A 6,230-nucleotide genomic window follows, 5' to 3' on the forward strand; every position below is an offset into this window, starting at 1 on the left:
TTCGTAGAAGCTTAAAGCAGCACATACTTGTTATCTCATTGTTTCTGTGAGTCTGGAATCCAGGCACAGCTTAATGGGGTTTGCTTAAGCATCTCGCTTAAAGCTACAATCAAGATGTCAGTGAGGGCTAAAGTCTCATCTAAAAGCTCAACATAGGAAACTCAACAAGCTCACTTCTGTGATTGTTGTCAGGCTTCAATTCCCTTTGATGTGTATATTGAGGTCCTAAATATTTACCTGGCAACTGGCTGCAGAACACCCTCAGTTCCTTGCCATGTGGGTCCCCCACAACATGGAAACTTGCTTTATGAAATCCAACAAGAGAGGGAGTCTGCTAGTGTGATGGAAGTTATATTTTCTCATAATCCAATAACAGAAGTGCCATCCCCTTAATGTTGAGGTTTTCTGTTCATTACAAGTAAGTCATTCAAGTGGAAGGGATTACATAAGGCCTTAAATACCAGGAGGTATGAATCATTGGAGGCCATCTTAGGGGTCTCTTACCACTGAAATACTATCTCAAAATAATATCATATTACTTGCTAGAGAACTGTACCCTTGAGCCAGTCACTGTGACTCACACCTGTAATCCCAGTGACTCAGGAGGCCAAGCTGAGACGATCACTTGAAGCCAGGAGTTTGAGACCAACCTGGGCAACACAGTGAGACCCATCTCTAAAGAAATAAGATAAAGAAAAGAAACATATTTACCTAATGCCATCTTCCAGCCTAGGCTATCTATGGTCACCTCACGGGAGAGTCAGCATTGTCTGGTGTTCTCCTACTTCTGCTGAAGCTGCTGCCCCTGAAACAGCCAAAGCCTTCCTTGTTAGACAACTTTAGGAAGAAGTAAGCAGGGTGAGAACAAATATATAGAAAATAGAAACTTTTTCTCTTAAGTCATTTATTTGAGTAAAGAGTTGATCAATGTATGGGTACAGCATCCCTGGGAGGTGAGCTAATGGAGAGTGGCTAAGGTTATACAAATGACATATTCTGTAAGAGACTCTCCATCAAGAACCACGGCCACTTCTGCACATATGACTCCTCTTATTGCTTGTGATAAAAGCTCAATATCAACTTCACTCTTGCCTGCATGCTAGCTTTGGAATTGTAGTCAGACTTCATATGTCTCTTTGCATTAATGAGCCCTACTTCATCATTATACTTCTAATTGTGTGTCAAGTTAAAGCATAAGAAATTGAGTTTGGATAATCTAATAGCAGCTTTATTCTCTACGTAGATGTCAGATGGCAAAGTAATTAAATGAGGAAAGTTAAGATCCTCATAGAGAGATAGGCATAATCTGGTTTGGTGTTAAGAATGAAGAGAATACACTTGCCATAGAAATGGATTCCCACTTACAAGAAGCAGCACAGTGTGGCAGAGTACAATCTCCGGAGTCAGGCTGTGTGGGTATGAATCCTGGTTCTATGGCCTACTAGCTGTGCAGACTTGGACAATTTTTACTCAATCTGTCCGTACCTTGTGACACGGGCGTCTGTAAAAGAGAGATAACAAATACTGGTTCACTGTAACAAATGTACCACACTGGTGAGGGCTGTTGATGGTGGAGGAGGTTGTGTGGGGGGGAAAGGAATATGAAGACTTGGTGTACTTTCTACTCAATTTTTATCTTAACCTAAAATTGTTCTTAAAATCGTCTATGAGTTTCTAAAATCATGATGTTAAAATATGCCTCAAGATTGGATTGTCACTGAAAGCGCTCTTTTACAAACATTCTGAAAACATTTGGCTTTGCAAACCCTCACTCCTTTCTTTCTCTCTTGCTTCCTATACTAGAAAATATTTCAGAGCCCATAAAGCTTTAAAATTAAGAGATGTTATCTACAGACTTTCCCTTTTGCATCAGAGAACAAGTTCCTACAAGCACAGAAAACAGCCATTGTCATCCAGTATTTCCAATGATATATCCTTATGCTGCAATGAGAATTTCTCAGGTAAAAATCTCTTTATGAATACTCCCCAAAACAACAAAATTTATGTTGAACAGAAGCACCCTTTTAAAAGAAAACTTGACATATAAAATTGGAGTTCAAAATTAATACATAAATGAATATACAGGGTGCATGATAATAGTTTATGGTTGCCAGATTTATTTTTTTTTAAAGATGTCTAGTTACATTTGAATTTCAGATAAACAACAAATGACTTTTTATCCTATGTCTCATGCTTCTGAAGGCCAATTCAAGTAAAAAGAAGAAAAAAAAGTATGTCCCATGCAATATTTGGAACAAATTGGGCATACTTTTACTAAAAGAAGCATTGTTTATCTGAAATTCAATTTTAGCTGAGCATCTTGTATTCTATCTGGCAATCTATATTAGTTTTCTATTTTTTGTATTATAGACTGAATATTTGTGTCTCCCAAAAATTCGTATGTTGAAATCCTAACTCCCAATATAATGGTATGAGGTGGGACCTTTGGGAGGTGATTAGGTCATGGGAACAGAGCCCTCATGAATGGGAATCTGAGGTTCCTTATTAACAAGACCTCAGAGAACTCCCTTTCCCTCCCATCATGTGAGGGTACAGCAAGGAGATGGTCATCTGTGAACCAGGAAGCTGGTTCTCACCAGATACTAAATCTGCTTGTGCATTGATCTTGCACTTCCCAGCTTCTAGGACTGTGAGAATAAGTGTTGTTTATAAACCACTCAGTCTATGGTATTTTGTTACAGCAGTCCAGACCAAGGCATTGCTGAAATACTACAAATTTACTTGCTCTAAACAACATGAATTTATTATCTTACAGTTCTAGAGGTCAGAAGTCTAAAATGTGTCTATAAGGTGACATTCTTTTTGGAGGCTATGGGGAAAATGCGTTTCCTTGCCTTTTCCATCTTCTAGGGGCCCCCTACATTCCTTGACTTGGGGCCACCTACCACTACCTTCAAAGCTAGCAGTATAGCATCTTCTCTCTTTTTTTCCTGCCTTCTTTTAAATTAAGATGGAGTCTTGATCTGTTGCCCAGGTTGGAGTGCAGTGGCACGATCTTGGCTCACTGCAACCTCCATCTCCCGGGTTCAAGCAATTCTCTGCCTCAGCCTCCCAAGTAGCTGGTATTACAGGTGCCCACCACTAAATCCAGCTGATTTTTGTATTTCAGTAGAGACAGGTTTTCACCATGTTGGCCAGGCTGGTCTCAAAACTGCTGACCTCTGGTGATCTGCACATCTCAGCCTCTCAAAGTGCTGGGATTACAGGCATGAGCCACTGCAACTGGCCATCTTCTTTTTTTTTGACCTCTGCTTCTGTCATCCTCACTTCTCTCTCTCTTTACTGCCTCCTTCTTGGGCTCATCCAGCTAATCTAAGATAACCTCCCTGTCTCAAAATCCGTGATTTAATCACTGCTGCAAAATAACTTTTGCCACATAAGGCAACATATTCAGTTTCCAGAGATTGGAACAGGGACGTCTTTAAAAGATGTCATTATTTTGCCTACTAAACAACCCTGTAATAGTTGTTTACATTATAATTAATTTAACTCACAATAGCAAATTCTACTTATTTGTAGAAAACTAATTGACAAGTAACTTTTCCAGATCATATTTATGGCTTAGACATTTAACAACATAATTTCCTACAGATTTCTATCAATAAGCATGAATTTTCTTTTAATAGATGAGAATAGATCCAATAGCATCAGTGATGTGTCCAAGACAGAGCCATATGCATAATCTGAGTAAAGTGAAATGAAAATATTCCTTCCCTGCCTTCCCCTCCAATTTGTTGTATTTTTGATAAGCTGAAAACTGATAATTTTTTATTCCTCTAAATACATTGGCAAGGCTTAAAATCATGATAATATGAGAGATCACATATAGCTTTCTGGATATAATAAATGATACAATAAGAGTGAAAGGAAAAGCTCTTTTCAATATCCAAGGAAGCTAGAGATGGAGTAGATAATTTAATAGACTCAAAAATCTATAATTCCAATATAACATGTGTGAGGCAAATTTGCACTACATTTGACATATTAGTGTTCAGCTGTCAATACATAAAATCTTTTCAACATATTAACTGATAAGTGGTTTCCAGTTTGAATCTTGAAAAACAATAAAACAAAAGTCTTTGTTAAAACGTAGTTGAAAGTCAAAATTCCCTTAAATCAACAAAAAGCAAAGTATGGCAGAACAATAAAAAATGACATAATACTTTTTAACTTTTTCTGATAATAAAAGCTATTCACATGCTTTACAGAAGATTTGGAAAGTTCATAAAAAAAATCAATATGAAAAAAAAATCTTTTCCCAGAATCCTACCATTCAGAGATAACCATTCTTAACATTTCATATTATTTCTTTCCAGGATAATCTTTGGTACACCAAATTCTATACAGAAAAACTGTACAGCGGACTTATGGTAAATAAAATGGTAAGCTTTCATTTGTTCATTCATCCACCCATTTTTTCTTCTTTTTCTTTTCTTTCTTTCTTTTTTTTTTTTTGAGATGGAGTCTCACTCTGTCGCCCAGGGTGGAGTACAGTGGCACAATCTCCACTCACTGCAACCTCCACCTCCCAGGTTCAAGCAATCCTCCAGCCTCAGCCTCCCAAGTAGCTGGGATTGCAGGTGTGTGCACCATGCCCAGCTAATTTTTGTATTTTTAGTAGAGACAGGGTTTCACCATGTTGATCAGGCTGGTCTCGAACTCCTGACCTCAAGTGATCTGCCTGTCTTGGCCTCCCAAAGTGTGCAGTGGTACAATCTCAGTTCACTGCAACCTCCGCCTTTTGGGTTCAAGCAATTCTCCTGCCTCAGCCTCCTGAACAGCTGGGACTACCAGCACACACCATCATGCCCGGCTAATTTTTGTATTTTTAGTGGAGATGGGGTTTCATCATGTTAGCCAGGCTGGTTTCAAACTCCTGACCTCAAGTGATCTGGCCACCTTGGCCTCCCAAAGTGCTGGAATTACAGGCACGAGCCACCGCGCCCAGCCTCCAACCATTAATTTTTTCACCAGATGTGCTGTAATAGGCTATTCATACTCTTATTCACAAGGTTCACTACCAGTCTTAGTGGATGCCATAAAAGTTAAGAAGACATGGACTTAGACCGGGCAGCTGTGGTTCACGCCTGTAATCCCAGCACTTTGGCAGGCTGAGGAGGGTGGATCAAGAGGTCTGGAGCTCGAGACCAGCCTGACTAATATGGTGAAACCCCATCTCTACTAAAAATACAAAAATTAGCCAGTCGTGGTGGCATGTGCCTGTAGTCCCAGCTACTTGGGAGGCTGAGGCAGAAGAATCACTTGAACCCGGGAAGTGGAGGTTGCAGTGAGCTGAGATCATGCCACTGTACTCCAGCCTGGGCAACAGAGCAAGACTGTGTCTTAAAAAAAATAAAAATAAAAAAAAGAAGACCTGGACTTTACAGTAGAAATGTATTAGAATTCCTTTGGACACACTTTTACAAAGACCAACTCAAATGTATTGGCTCGCCTAACTGGGAAGTCCAAGTGGAGCAAGCTAATAACTTTACATAAAGACTCCACTTCTCTCTCTTCTCAGTTCTGCTGCCCCATCTCTCACTTTTTATCTTCAAATAAGTTCTCTCCATGCGGTGGTAAAATGGCTCCTGCCAGTTCCAGACTTGCATGGTCTTTAGAGTATATAAACCAAGAGAAAGGAAGACCTCCCTCCCAGGGTTCACATGTCAAGACTGAGAAACTCTGCTGGATCCTACCTGGGTGAACAGTTAATGGGGAGACCAGGATACGGTTCCATAACTGGTAGAACCTGGTCATAGCCATCTTGGCTATTAACATTAACACTAGAATCACATGAGGTCAGGCAAGGGCATTTCTCCAAGAAATAGAAGAATGCTGGTCAGACAAAGCAAATAGTTTGTCGAGAACTACGTTATTTTTAGACAGATCATTCAGATTAATATACTGATTCCAAATTACTCTTTTTTTATGAACAGAAGGTAAGGCCAGATGCTTTGGCTCACGCCTATAGTCCCAACATTTTGGGAGGCCAAGGTGGGCAGATCACCTGATGTCAGGAGTTCGAAACCAGCCTGGCCAACATGGTAAAACCCTGTCTCTACTAAAAATACAAAAATTAGCCAGGCATGGTGGTGCATGCCTGTAGTTCCAGCTACTCGGGAGGTTGAGGCAGGAGAATTACTCGAATCCGGGAGGTTGAGGTTGCAGTGAGCCAAGATCACATCACTGCACTCCAGCCTGGGCGACAG

This window comes from Cebus imitator, unplaced genomic scaffold (genome assembly GCF_001604975.1).
Source record: "Cebus imitator isolate Cc_AM_T3 unplaced genomic scaffold, Cebus_imitator-1.0 Scaffold233, whole genome shotgun sequence".
Taxonomy (NCBI): Eukaryota; Metazoa; Chordata; class Mammalia; order Primates; family Cebidae; genus Cebus; species Cebus imitator.